The sequence below is a fragment of the Gymnoscopelus braueri genome, assembly GCF_963280865.1.
Source record: "Gymnoscopelus braueri genome assembly, chromosome: 3".
Taxonomy (NCBI): domain Eukaryota; kingdom Metazoa; phylum Chordata; class Actinopteri; order Myctophiformes; family Myctophidae; genus Gymnoscopelus; species Gymnoscopelus braueri.
In genome coordinates, this window is record NC_137612.1 from 57,682,301 (window position 1) to 57,698,251 (window position 15,951).

At 43.1% G+C, this 15,951-nt stretch overlaps 1 protein-coding gene across 2 annotated transcripts in view; it reads left to right on the forward strand.

Moving 5' to 3' along the window:
* LOC308082872 (fibulin-2-like) overlaps window positions 1-15,951 on the forward strand; it is a 110,600-nt gene that overhangs the window by 75,121 nt on the left and 19,528 nt on the right. The window lies entirely within an intron of this gene.

The window sequence follows — 15,951 nt, forward strand, 5'->3', positions numbered from 1 at the left end:
TGCGCAGTGTGTTCGTGTTAAGGTAAGGCTGTGTGTGTGTGCAGTGTGAACGTGTGAAGGTATAACAAGGCTGTGTGTGGGTGCAGTGTGTATTTGTGAAGGTATAACAAGGCTGTGTGTGTGTGTAGTGTGTATGTGTGAAGGTATAAGGCTGTGTGTGTGCAGTGTGTACATGTGAAGGTAAGGCCGTGTGTTGGACCTGCAGTAATTGGAACGTCTCGCCAAAGCTCTAAACTTGAGCTGTTTGCCCTCGAGCACACTGACAAAACAACCCGATACTGTATGTGCACAACTTAATAGACACACACACACACCCACCCACACACCCACACACACACACACACACACACACACACACACACACACACACACACACACACACACACACACACACACACACACACACACACACACACACACACACACACATACAGAGACACAGACAGACAGACAGACAGACAGACAGACAGACAGACAGACAGACAGACAGACAGACAGACAGACAGACAGACAGACAGACAGACAGTGAAATGGGCTAAAATGTTTGTTTTACATTTGTATTAATGGAAATACAATGGCTTCTATTGCAACATGCTAACTTTACAGGAAGAGAAAGGCTGTAGTTTCTATTAGCTTGGATTTCTGATTTCAGGTTTCTGAACTGTCCACAGCTCTCATCTGAGACATAGAGTGAAATGGTGCCATCTTATAACGAGCATTAGTGAGGACCAGAGCCATATAAGGAGAGTTGCGTCACCTCTGTTCACTTCATCGGGACAGTCTTCTACAGAGCCTTCTATTGGCAAATAGTGACAAAGCCCTGAACCAGAAGTTTATACGGAATGCACTGGAGTCTATGAGCGTTTGACACTATTTAGAGTTTACATGAACCACGTGAACGGCGCTGTTTTCTGCCCCCGAGGTGACGCAACTCTCTAATACAAGGCTCTGGTGAGGACCAATTATATGAAGATGAGGTTGAAAGTGGTCCAAGTAGCAATACCACCATAAAAATACTTGGACCACACTCTCACACACTCTCACACACTCTCGCACACTCTCACACGCGGCGGTCACTGATATGAAAACAACAACGGTGCTGTAAATGGATCCGTTTTTTATCCAGAGATGGAGGGAGACAGTGTTTTAATTGGATGCAGTCACTCATGAAGGACTTCTCGTGACGCTTAACGAGGGCGAGGTGCGATCGGATCGGACGCCACTTTCCTGGCGGTGGGAGCCTGTCTGTCGCCTCCAGCACGAGTTCAACCGTAGCCAATTACTGCCTGGCAGAGCCATGGAGGCCATGACACACACACTTACTGTAGCCTTCCACTTCCCTGTTGTCACCAGTGGGCTGGAAGAGGGATCCTTTTACTTAAGTAAAAGTAGCAATACCACATTATTAAAAAATACTCTTGTTTACAAGTAAAAGGCTTGTATTTCAAAATGTAAAGTAAATTGAAAGTCGTTAAAAATTGGAACACATCGGCCAGGTAATTGCTGATACCGATCAGTCAAAACGTCAAATAATGACCCTGACCGATGCATGGGTCAGACTCTAAAACAAACATGTCACAATCAGTGTTGCCAATTCTGCTCATTATTAGCGACTTTGGGCTTGTTAGCAGTTGTGGATTGCGTTTCTTTGGGCTTGTTTCTATTTTGGGCTTGCTTCCTAATTCAGTGGTTCTCAAACACTGTCATGTCAAGGACCCCCCAAATTAATATGTTGCCCCGTTCGCGGACAAAAACATATTAATTTATCTGAAAATATGTTGTGCCAGGGACCCCCATACAAGATTAGAGTTCCTCTAATGTTGCTATGATAGGAAAATGTCCGTCCTATTCTCTTCTATTTCTATGCTGGTGCCTCTTCCCAGAAATAAAGTGGAACTGTAGCCTTGCCAAGGAGCCCCCCCTCTCTCTTCCAAGCCAGGTTCTTAACCCATTAAAACCGGGAAAGCCACTCTGTCATTTTAGATTTTAAATATATACTGTATAGCATATACTATCCTATATTTAAAAGGATATACAAGCTCACATCGCGTCTCTTCATGCCATGCTGTGAGCTTGTACTGTCTTCTGGGGGTCCCTGGCACAACACATTTTCAGATGGGGGGTCCGTGGCCAAATTCATGTCATTTTGGGGGTCCTTAATTGGCATGAAAAAGTGTAACCACTGATTTAGAAGGCATTTGTAGAATCGGACACAGGTCTTAATGGCTTAAAGTAATACATTTGTGTCCGGTATAGTTAGTAAATTGATCCGTGGATTCGGGACCACAAGGCCAAATAATAATCCCTGGCAGCCATTTCCTGGTTTTGTAAAAAAAAAAAGAAAAAAAAAAGAGGTGATTTATGGCCCAGGCTTCTCCTATTCAACACACACACCTGCTCAACAATTCTCCCTCTTGTACAAAAGCCTGCAAATCATCCTGTTGGCTCCACATGAAAGGCTTTTGTTCCAGGAGAGACTTATATACGCGGACGTAGCGGCTATACAACCAATACAATGTTGTTTACACCAGTGGTCCCCAAACTGGAGGTTGGGACCCCCAGGCGGGGTCCCCCAAATTATTTTGGGGGGGGATCACCAGCAGATGATTAGCTTATTATGTCAAATTGTTTTCTCACTCAACAGTAAACAAACCAACATACAGTGTAGGTGTATACAGGGTACCTGCACATTTCTAAAGTTACAATTGAAGGACTTTTAAGACCTTTTTAACTCATTCACTGCCAGAATAAATACATCATTAAATCATCCACTGCCAGCGATTTTTCAATGTTCTTAGTTCTTACCCTTTCAAGTTGTCACAGAATATTTATCTCCAGTATGATTGATCCCCTGATGGTTGCTAATCACGGCGGGTTTCACTGTGCTTCCGAGAAAACCCCCCCGTTTGCGTGTTATAGGCCTTTGAAAATAGCATGTCTGGTCAAAAATACATAGTAAAACACAGATACAGGCGAGATACAGGCGATTTCCCAAATACGTTAACCAGGAAGTGAATGGAGCAGTAAATCTTGGGATCATGTGATCTCCTGGTTCTGTGTGCATCTGGGGATAAAATGGTCACTCATGTGTTAGCGAAGAGCGCCATCTAGTGGAAACACCAAAAAAACACAAAAAGTTGTACAAGTCATCCTTGGCAGTCTGGGCCTTTGGAAGAAAACGTCAGTGCGAGGCGTTGTGAGTTTGTAGCTATTTTTCCTATGTTTATCTGTGGAACCGAGTCAGACAAAATGTCAAGCCTCAACTCCTGCAATTCCAAGTTCTTGTCAAGGTGGGGGGTCCCCAGTTCAAATAGGATAATTTTGTGGGGGTCACGGACTGAAAAGGTTGAGAACCACTGGTTTACTTCAGTGTGTCCAAACTTGTGGTCCGAGTTCCCCTTGGGGGACGGCAACTTCACAGTGTGGGGTCCGAGGTCTTGGTTATGTGAGACATATAAGGCTTAAGTGGTTAATATGTTTGGAAAACACAAGTGTGTGTGTGTGCATGGGCCAGACTCTAAAACAAACATGTCACAATCAGTGTTGCCAATTCTGCTCATTAGCCTATAAGCGACTTTTTGGCTTGTAAGCAGATTGGCAAGCTCACAACGCGTCACCTTGCGACGTGTAGTGAGCTTGTCAATCTGTTATTTTCTGCAAAAGCTTCCCCCACAATAACAGAAAACAGAAAATACACTAGCATAGAGCCCTGAGGGACTCCGGTCACCCATATAGGGTTTAAGTGGTTAATTTATAATCATACGCCAGTGTCGCTTGCCGGAAATAGCTGATCTACAAGCTCACAAGGCATCACATTGTGACGTGTCGTGAGCTTGGAGATTAGCTATTTTCAGTGAATGAAAATCTGTATGATGAAGTATAAATCGGGCTTTTCAGCGTCTACATTTGTTTATAAATCAGATTTGAATCACATTTCAAGCCACCTAGGAATGTGCTTCAAATCTGTCTAAACCAGTGGTTCTCAAAGTGAGGTCCGGGGACCCCCAGGGGTCCTTGGGGAGGGGGGTGTGCGGGTTCTAGGGGGTCCACAGCAAAATGTGTTAATTTAGCATCACAATCAGTTTAACCACTTCATCCATTTATATGTTGGCAATTCAAAAACAGCAGATCTACAAGCTCGCAGCGCGTCACTTCGTGCCGCTCTGTGACCTTGTAGATCTGCTATTTTTGAAATATTTTGGAAGAAAAAAATGGGAACAAGATTTTTGTTCCCATTTTTTTTTTAACACAAATCTTCTCTTCTGGGGGTCCCTAGCTGGTGCAAAAATATTTTCAGATGAGGGTCCGCGGCCAAATACGTACACATGTAGGGGTCCTTGACATGAAAAAGTTATAGAGTACTACTGGACTATAACCAACACCTAGGAATGAGGATCAAATCGGACTAAAGGAAAATAAATATTTTTGTGCCCTTCAGCATTGATTAAAAACAGATCAGATTTCATTCTGGATAGACCGAATGAAACATAGCCTATAGACCCCTTAACAGACGACGTCACACTGATAAGAACCAGTATGCGCGTAACCAGTATGCGCGCAATGAAACCCATTCTGTCAGGTCTCGCTAGGACGCGCCTCAAGCCAACACACAAGAGGGGGTTGGGGTGTGCTGAAACTAGCGCACCCCGAAACAACAGGTTGGGAATTGATTGCGTGAAACAATCACCTGTGCGTCTAGTCTCAATGTTGGTAAACAAATAATTGGTCTATAGGTCCAAAGTGTCATCATTACAGACACCGGACCACTGCTGTGCTCAGCATGGTGGAAAGTAACTAAGTACATTTACTCAAGTACTGTACTTAATTAATTGTTTGGGGTATTTTTACTTTACTGGAGTATTTTCAGTTTTCAGTACTTTTACTTCTACTCCACTACATCTCAGAGGCAAATATTGTACTTTTACTACAATTATTTGAAAACTTTAGTTACTAGTTACTTTGCAGATAACAATCCTTATATTATAATACATACATTAACCACTTCAGCCCTACTTTATACTTAGGCCAGGGGTCTTCAACCTTTTCAGGCCAGGGACCCCCAAACTGATGGGGAGATGGAGCAGGGACCCCCTACCTCGTAGGGTAGGGGGGGCTACCACATATATTGTATATTTATGTATACAATTGTGTTTTATATTGCCTGCTCCTATACGCACCTGCCCCAGTAGGTGGGCAAAATAAAAATTCTCTACAAAATATGTATAAATATACCATGTTATTGTGCATTGTGCCTCCATTTATCGACAATTTGACATTTTGGGATAAAAAATACATTTTTTTTTAAATTTTTTTCAAACAAAAATATTGTTTAATCAAACAACAATTTCGCGGACCCCCTGCAGTACCTCCACGGACCCCCTAGGGGTCGCGGACCCCCTGTTGAAGACCTCTGACTTAGGCTATTTGAAAATAGCCGATCTACAAGCTCACAACGCGTCGCGATGCGACGCGTTGTGAGCTTGTAGATCTGCTATTTTCAAACATTTTAGTACTTACTTTTGGTACTTTAAGTACATTTTGATACCAATACTGTTGTACTTTTACTCAAGTAAATTTCGACTTTTACTTGTAACAGAGTACTTTTACATTAAAGTATTGATACTTTTACCTAAGTAACACATATGAGTACTTTTCCGACCGCTGGTGCTCAGTGAGTGGCGTGAGGACTCTCTCTCTCTCTCTCTCTCTCTCTCTCTCCCCCCCCCCCCCCCCAAAGTGTTCCCATATGTTCCACATGTGGGTGGGCAGCAATCTGGAGCTGGAGTTCTCTGGAATGAAAAGGACGGAAATCACAGGGAATTGGGCTAGCCCTGGATCATGGGGGAGTATAGGGGAAGTGTGTGTGTGTGTGTGTGGAGGGGGGGGGGGGGTTGGGGGGGGGGGGGCGTTATTTCATGCCATGGTATGACTGAGCTGGAAGTCAAACTGTATGCACACTCCAGAGCAAATACACAAACACACAGTGCTCGACATCCATCCATTCATTATACAGCCTGTGAAAACCCAGTAGCACAAAGAGCAGCAGTAGTTGTTAACTTCTTTTGTGCCAAGGACCCCCAAAGTATTTGGCCACGGACCCCCATCTGAAAATGTTTTGTGCCAGGGGACCCCCAGAAGAGAAGATTTATGAAAAAAATCTGAATTATTCAAAATGTTTCAAACATTTTTGATATTTTTTCAAATATTGCAGATGTGGTCCGGAGCGTTGGCGTAGCGATTCGGGCACCTAGGCTCCAAAGTTGCCTGACAGCGCGCCGCGGGTTCGAGTCCCGATCTCGACGGCCTTTGCTGCACGTCAATCCCCATCTGACTCCCCATTTCCTGTCAACCTACTATCCTATCAATAAAGGCATAAAAAAGCCCAAAAATAAATATGTATTTTTTAAAATAGCAGATGTACAAGCTAACAGCGCGTCACTTCGTGCTGCGCTGTGAGCTTGTAGATCTGCTATTTTTGAATAGCCAACATATAAATGGATAAAGTGGTTAAGATGATTGTGATCATATTATTTTAACAACTTTTGCTGGGGACCCCTGGAACCCCCCCAAAGTGGGGTCCCCAGACCCCACTTTGAAAACCAAATGTTGATTCTCAAACGGTTGTATTTTTTATTTCAGTTTGATATGTTGGGGGACATAGGTAAAAACCTATGTCTTTACTAGCGTCCACCTGCAATAGGTTGCATATCATTTATATTATCCTAATATACAATTGGGAGTCCCGCCCATGCACGACGGTCGGCGGTCGGTCGTGTACAGTCGGTCATACGGGTCCTTTTCAGCCGAGTGCAGCCGACTACAGCCGAGCGAAAACGAACGCCTGCCATTGAAATGTCTCCATCTCCACCTCAACCGGACATCACTGCCCTTTCGCTCACGCACACATAGGTACTCATAGCTGCTTTTTCCTTCTTTCAACGTTGTGCGCGCGTGTGTACGTCCTGTGTGTGTGGTGTGCGTGTGTGTTTGTTACTGTGGCTTTGTACTTTCGCGCTTTGTCCGTGCGGTCTTCTACACCGACGTTCGGTATCAGTGTTTCCAGATTGTGCGTGAGAAACAAGCAATCACGTTTATGAAAACAAGCCCAAAAGAAGCGAGCCCTTCAACCAGCGGTGTCGAATTCTCGAATTTCTAGTTTATATACATAGGGAATCGCTCCATATGGATTTTTATATATTCTGCTTTTAAGTACTGTAGTTTCACAATGTAGTTAGTGTTTTTATAGTGACCTGGGTATCTGTGTATTGTGTCTGTATGTTGTCTTTTAACCACTGCACAAACGGAGTTCCGAAAGGAAAATAAAGTAGTTTGAAGTTTAAGTTGAAGTCCGACAGTACGTTTTGGAAGTGATGGTATGTTGAGAAAGCAGGTACTGTACATGGGCGGAGAAACATGTGTGGTTTTGGCCACAGTTTATTTAATGTGGTTTGCTTGCGGTTCTCACCAGCGGTGGAAAGTAACTAAGTATATTTACTCAAGTACTGTACTTAATTTCAATTCTGAGGTATGTTTTACTTTACTGGAGTATTTTCTATTTTCAATACTTTTACCTCTACTCCACAGTTACTTTGTAGATTATGATTATTATTTCAAAACATACATTAACTACTTCGGCCCTGTACATACTTAAACTACTTACTTAATACTTAATTACAATTAAGTATACTTTGACGCCAATACTTTTGAACTTTTACTCAAGTGCATGTTTAATACCAAACTTTTACTTGTAACTGACTATTTCTACATTGTGATACTTTTACTCAAGTAAAAATTGAGAGTTCTTCGTCTACCACTGGTTCTCTCACAGCTCTCGGAGATGCAGAGTGACCGCAGAGCAAACAAGACGAGGGCAGCTAGCTAGTGGAGCGCTAGTTTTGTGAACATCCACCCTGACAGTTTATTAGAAGGACACTGCTTGTTTAACGGGGAGAGAGAGGAGATGAGAGATGATGGGTGGATGAACATACTGCTGCTATTGTCTCTTCCCTGTGGTCACAGTCTAGGGAATGAGCATGCCTGACATTGTTAAGAGAGCAATAAAATATCTAATCCACAGGAATCTGTGGAACATTATTCTTTTGACCACATTCGCTGTCAATGTTCTTGTTGGCCCCACCCGCCCCCACTCTGAGAGACAGCCCTGTGAGATGAGGTCTAGTTATAGCCAGGGAGCGTCGTCATGTAGCTCTTCTGTCACTAAGGTGGCGTGTCCATAGACTGTTAACACATTGACTGCCTGAGATTAAATATCTTTTTTTATCCCCATGCCAGCATTTTTTTTTACCTTAAATTGAAGATCTTTGGAGAGCCAAAGATCGGGACTCGAAAGATCGTAATGGGAACTGCACGCTAAAAATAATTGCTTCCTGGACTTCAAATCCAGCGGAACTTCCTTGCCGCCTGGTTGTGTCCCACTGCCCATGGCAAACCCAACATGTACAGTACCCTTGTCGTCAGTACAAACCCGAGTTCTGCTTAGTTTGGTATGGGTGTTGTGCACCTAAAATAGCAGATCTACAAGCAGTGCTTAGATCTGCTATTCTAAAACGAATAGTTCCTGTCTTGATGATTCTGATTGGCTGAGTCCCATGGTAAAATACTCAATAATCACGCACCTAGGACCACATTTTTCGTGTGAGGGCTGCTGCCGACGCGTTTTGCCATGTTTTGTCCAGTGTTAATTTCTACAGCTAATTTTGACGTAAAATCCCATGTTGTTCTCGTCATATCTTAGTCATCTGACATGTCTCAGCTTTAGTCTAGTTTTCTACAGTTGATTTAGTCGACTAAAATGTATTTTGGCGGGCCGTGATGGCGTCGTCATGCCTGATTTACGCTAAGCTGTGTACTGTAAATAGCCGATCTACAAGCTCATAACGCGTCGCAGAAGCGTTGTGAGCTTGAAGATCGGCTATTTTCTAAGCGCAGCACCCACGTGTTGCATGAAATTACTTAGTTCTACTGGATCTCTTCTCCACTAGTCCCTCCCTAACGTTTTAGTCCAGCTTTTATTTGTTGACGAAATTGTCAATATATTTCGTTTTAGTTTTTGGCATCATAGCTTAGTTTTTATTTAGTTTGAATTAGTTTGTGTCGGTGGAAAAAAGGTAGCCGACGAAAACAATTTGTCATAATTTTAGTCCACAAAATGAACACTGGTTTTACCGCTATACTTTGGTAGCCCCAGGGCACTATTTAGGCGCTGTTGGTCTGCAACAGTAAAGTGTTTTTTTATGTGTAATTTTTGGCCATGGGGTGTTTGGTGCCCCCCCTTCCCCCCAGAGCTCGGTGCCCAGGGCTGCAGCCCCTAAAGCCTGTGCTTGAAGCCAGGCCTGTCAGTTCTGTGACTCTGTTGTAGAAATGAGCTTTCTAAAACAGACTCCCACAGTGTCTGTCCCATTCTCTGTGCTCCTATTGTGTAGCTCTGTAAGCACACACACAGTTTAACAATTGTATGTATGTCCACACAAGGGAGAGCATACAAGGACACAAATATTATAGGTGCAGTCAGTGGTGGAAGACGTACTCAAATATTTTACTTAAGTAAAAGTATCAATACTGCTATGTAGAAATACTTTGTTACAAGTAAAAGTCCGGAATTCAAAATGTGCTTGAGTGGAAGTACAAAAGTATTGGTATCAAAATGTACTTAAAGTACCAAAAGTAGAAAGTACTCATTATGCAGAATGTCCCATTTCACAACTTTTCAAATGTATACAAATATTTTGACAATAGCAGATCTACAAGCTCACAATGTGTCGCATCGCAACACATTATGAGCTTGTAGATCTGATACTTTCAAATGGACGAAATATATACAAGGCTGAAGTAGTTAATGTATGTTTTGTAATAATAATTAAAATCTACAAAGTAACTAGTAACTAAAGTTGTCAAATAATTGTAGTGGAATATTTGCCTCCGAGATGTGGTAGCCTGATTATCAGACTGAAGCTGCGTGGAGCTTCAGTCTGAAATTGGCTGCACTGTAGTCGATTACTTGGGGGAGGGGATTAGCATTTCCCTAAACCAATCACAAGAGATCCAAGGATCCGCCTACATGTGACGTCGCAGGCTAGTGTCGCACAGCTTGAGAACGCCCCGTGGTGCTGATTGGCTTGTCGTTAGACCCACCCCCACCTCCGACTCTGATTTGACAGGTATTTCTTCTACCGTGAAAAGCCATAGGCTCACATTATGACACCAGACCAAGAGGAGCCCCACTCAGAGAGTGGGCGGGGTCTATGGTCTGGAACCAGGCTAGAGATGTAGTTGAGTAGAAGTAAAAGTATTGAAAATTGGAAATACTCAAGTAAAGTAAAAATGCCTCAAAATTTTACCTAAGTACAGTACTTGAGTAAATGTAATTAGTTACTTTACACCACTGGGTGCAGTAAAGGTTACATTCACAAACGCATGGATATTTCCTCATGATACAACGTGCATGTCACTCAGCACTCCATGGGCACAAGTAGCGGCCGCCGATTACAGCAGAGACGGCAACAATACTTTGCCAGCCTTTCCGCCTCGTCTTTGGGCATCCCAAGTTGTCGAAACCCTCCGACAACCAGTCCGTGGGTATGTCCTGGGCTGGCGCTCTCTGTAGTTGTTCTCATGGGCCTGGAAGTCCACTCATTGCTATTCCGACAGCGGACGGACATACCGCTGGAAGGCCGCCGGGTCCATTGCCTCTCTTCCCGGTAGCTGTTCACGGGAGGGGCTGTCAGGTAGCGTCGTCTGTTGCACCATAGAGTTATGATCTATCTAGAGGGCGGACTGCCAAAACACATTACACTACATAAACCACTTCAGCCCTATATAGACTTCGGCTATTTGAAAATAGCCGATCTACAAGCTCACAAGCTCACAACGTGTCGCGATGCGAAACGTGAGCTTGTAGATCTGCTATTTTCAAATGATTTTATACATTTTGAAAACATGAAATGGAAGATTTCTTTTACTTTTGCTACTTTACACACTTTGATGCAAATACCTTTGTACTCTTACTCAAGCACATTTTGAACACTGGACTTTCACTTGTAACAGACTATTTCTACATTGCAGTATTGATACTTTTACTTAAGTAAGAAATGTGAGCACTTTTTCCACCACTGGTATTACAAGTACACACACACACACACACACACACACACACACACACACACACACACACACACACACACACACACACACACACACACACACACACACACACACACACACACACACACACACACACACACACACACACACACACACACACAGCACGGTGACGCAGCGATGCCAGGGATGTTCTGTCTCCTTCTGACAGAATGTTTTCACTCTGCCTCTCTGTGAGGAAACAGGCAACAATCCACAACCACAATGTCATCTATTCCAGCGGGTTCTCAACCCGTGGGGCCAGGGCCCGTATGATACCGTGTATATAGGCCTATATATAGCTAAAATTGAAAATGACACAGATGCTTTCCCAGTTATAATGGGTTAAAGTAGCCTATATTACGTTAGTTCCATTAATCCAAGCCCCCCTCCTCCAGAATAGGCATGCTGGGGTCCAAGTGGTTAACATTTGTTTGTGTGTCTCCCGTCTTCCAAATGACTCACTGGAGTTATAAGGCCGGTCCCTGAAGCCAGCGGCTCCCTTGGCAGCGCGCTGAGCATTGGAAACACTCCCGCCTGTATCCATCGTACCGCCCGGGGGGAGAGAGCTCACACACTGGTGTTGCCATGTCTGTGACTTTGGTCTGTTCTTCTTTGCTTGTAAATATTGGTGGTTGTGGGTTGCTGTTCTTTTTTCTTTTTTCTTTTTCTTTTTTTTTTGGGGGGGGGGTGTTTCTAGAGTGTATTGTTGCTTATTTCGGCTTGCTTCATGTTTAATGACTTAAGCCCTATTCACATTGGCTATTTGAAAATAGCAGTAACGCAACAAAATATTTTCAGATGGCGGTCCGTGGACAAATACATATTAATTTGGGGGTCCTTGACATGAAAAATGTTTGAGAACCACTGCTCTAAAAACAACACCAGACCCCAATGGAATATACAGTCGTGCTTTCTTGGGTTTATCCTTTTAGCTTCTTTGTATAAAATTGTACCACTGTGCTATTTTTGCGAACTGTTAATAATGTATTCAATCGATCAATCAATCAATCAATCAATCAATCAATCAATCAATCAATCAATCAATCAGTTTGACTGACTCTGCCCCTATAGTCACTTCTTTTTGGGTAGACCCGGTTGCTTGTTTCCCTCGCAAACTCTGGCAACACTGGCAACACGGAGTGCTCTGCTCAATGTCATTGGCCCCCGGGACGGACATGTGCAGGCAGACCCCTCCCACATGACGACCACAGCAGATGTCTCACCTCTTCAGGGACACAAGATGTAGTTTGCAAAAACAAACGTTTCAGTCGCCATAGAGCCGCGGGCTGCATGGGCGCTACACGACATCGAGAAGAAAGGGGGGGGGGGGGGGGGGACAGCGTAATTGGAGTGAATGGGTCACACAGTTCCACAGAAGCTTTGGGTAGCGCACTAAAATGATGTGTGTTGGAATGAGAAAGTGTGTTGCGTGTGCGTGCGCGCGCGTGTGTCTGTGTGTGTGTGTGTGTGTGTGTGTGTGTGTGTGCGTGTGCGAGCGTGTGCATGTGTGTGTGCGTGTGTGCAAGCGCGCGAGTGTGAGCACGTGTGTGCGTTAAAGGCCTGAAAATACACATTGTGTGTGTGTGTGTGTGTGTGTGTGTGTGTGTGTGTGTGTGTGTGTGTGTGTGTGTGTGTGTGTGTGTGTGTGTGTGTGTGTGTGTGTTTTTATTACTATACTTGTTAAGACCAAATGTCCAGGCTATGGTCTGAACCAGTGGTTGAAAAAGTACTCAAATATTTTTACTTAAGTAAAAGTATCAATACTACAAAGTAGTCCGGAATTCTAAATTTACTTGAGTAAAAAAGTATTGGTATCAAAATGTACTTAAAGTACCAAAAGTAGAAAGTACTCATTATGCAGAATGTCCCATTTCACAAGTTTTCAAATGTATAACATGTATTTAAAAAAAAAGGAAAATAGCAGATCTACAAGCTCACAATGCGTAGCATTGCAACGCATTGTGAGCTGTAGATCGGCTATTTTCAAAAGGCCAAGATGTATAGGCCTATAGGGCTGAAGTGGTTAATGTATGTCTTGTAATATTAATCAAAATCTGCAAAGTAACTTGTAAATAAAGTTTTCAAATAATTGTAGTGGAGTAAAAGTACAATATTTGCCTCTGAGATGTAGTGGAGTAGAATTAAAAGTACAGAAAACTGGAAATACCTAGTTACTTTACACCTCCGGTCTGAACCTGGGCTGGAGTCTGTCTGTAGCTTGCCTCTAGCATATAGTGTCATTTGACTGAGAAGGGTTTTTCTTTCTCAAGCTCATCGTTTTGTGTCGTACACACAGAGACAGAATGTGTTGCAAACACATCCAACCAGTTCACTCTTATTTTCCTTGGCTATGATGTGACATTATTACAAAGCACTCGTTGTCTAGAGCAGTGGTCTTCAAAACGTTTCAGGCCAAGGACCCCTGAGCTGAGAGAGAGATTAAGAAAGGACCCCCACTACTACTTGTGTTGCAGATTCAACTTTTTCATAGATTTCATAGATGGCTTTAGACTTGTTTGACAGCACTATCATCATGTGTTGGATTCATGTCAATGTTTTCAGACCTTTAATCACTTCAAGTACTAACCACCCTCAGTACTTATAAACTCAGGGCCGGCGTGTCCATACAGGCGACCTAGGCGGCCGCCTAGAGCGGCAGTTTGGAGAGGCGGCAAAAAAAGTCTGGAAAAAATTATAATAATGATAATAGATCGGTAAAATCAGAATTAAATAACACAACCCTAACCTAACCCTAACCCTAAAACCGAAATAAAGTAGCCAAAAACGTGTCATAATCCGCCCAAAACCCGAAAAAGGGACCGTCGCACGCGTGCGGGGGCGCATCAGAGGAATCTCGCCTAGAGCGCTGATCAGCCTAGAACCGGCGTTGTATAAACTTGACCTTTCACTCTGTACTTGGTCTGCTCTTTTTTCCCCTCTACACCAAAAATAGCAGATCTACAAGCTCGTGAGCTTGTAGATCTTTGTACCTTGTACTGAAATTGTACTTGAGTAAATGTACTTAGTTACTTTCCACCACTGGTTGAGTGTGTGGTTTTTTATAAATATTGAACCAATGTAAAGTATTAACAAAGAGCTTGTGACTAAATAATAACTACATTGGATCCATTGGAACACAGCTTTTTTTTTTTCATTTTTTGAAAAGTGACAGATTTAGACATACAGTATGATATTTATTTCTGTTTGGGGATAATGTGTAACAGTGCTGTCCAAGCCATCACTGTGTCACATAAATCCTCATTTAAAATAAGTGTCTGGGACGTGTGGGGTTGGCCCCCCTCTCTCTGCATGTGCGCACGCAGGCACACACACACACACACACGCACACACACATTTGAAATATTTATTTATGTCCACATAATAAGAAGTACAGGGTGTACAAAGGACATAAACACTGCCAGTGCAGTCAGATGACACACACACACAAACACACACACACACACACACACACACACACACACACACACACACACACACGTGTTTGTATTACTTGTGTGGACACCAACATTTTATAAACCTTGATTTTATTTTAGTATAACAGTATGCATAAGGCGCTGTGACGCGTTGTGAGCTTGTAGATCTGCTATTTTCCGGTCCACGACACCAGCGCGCGACTAAGTGTAAATCACTGCAACTCTAATCCTTAAACATACAGTACACCTCTAAATGTCTAATCATAACCCAACCTAATCCTAACCCCTAATTGTAATTCTTACTCTAAATGATGTTTCTTTAAACCATAAAACAACCGTTTCTCTTGTTTGAGGACCAGGAAAACGATCTCCACACAATGTCTTATTTCTCTAACTCAGTGGTGGAAAGTAACTAAGTACATTAATTACTGTATTTTACTGGAGTATTTCCAATTTTCAGTACTTTTGCTTCTACTCCACTACATCTCAGAGTCAGATATTATACTTTTACTCCACTACAATTATTTGAAAACTTTAGTCACTAGTTACTTAGCAGATATAAATTATTATATTATAAATCACACATTAACCACTTTAGTCCTATTTTATGCCTAGCCTATTTGAAAAAAGACGATCTACAAGCTCAAAACGTGTCGGGTCGCACCGCGACGCGTTGTGAGCTTGTAGATCGGCTATTTTCAGACATTTTAGTACTATTACTTTTGGTACTTTAAGTATTTTTTGAAGCCAATATTTTTTTACTTTATTGTGGTATTGGTACTTTTACTTAAGTAAAATATCTGAGTACTTTTTCATGCTCTAACTCTACTATACTTGAGGGGACATTAAGGTCCGCACAAGTATAGTAATACAAACACACACACACAGAGGAGCAAAAACAAAACAAAGGCTCCTTGTCCTTGTGTTAGCGGTGTGTGTATTTATGTGTTATGGTGTCCATCTGCTGCTGAGTCACCCTGGCCTCCATCATGGTGACATGGTGACAGATGGGAGGGGGGGGGGGCACACAAATGGACCTGCTGTGCCGGCCGCACCTGTGTGTCCGTCAGCGTCAAATAACGGGGGAAGTATCTCACCTGAGTTGACCTGGACTGGACCGCTTTTTTTTTGTCTACACACCGAAATCTCTTGGACAAAACAATTGCCGATCTACAAGCTAGTAAACATACTTTTACTAGTGGTTTTCAACCCTTTTTCGTATCAAGGTCCATTCTTTATTCGGCGCACGCACGCACGCACGCACGCACGCACGCACGCACGCACGCACGCACGCACGCACGCACGCACGCACGCACGCACGCACGCACGCACGCACGCACGCACACACACACACACA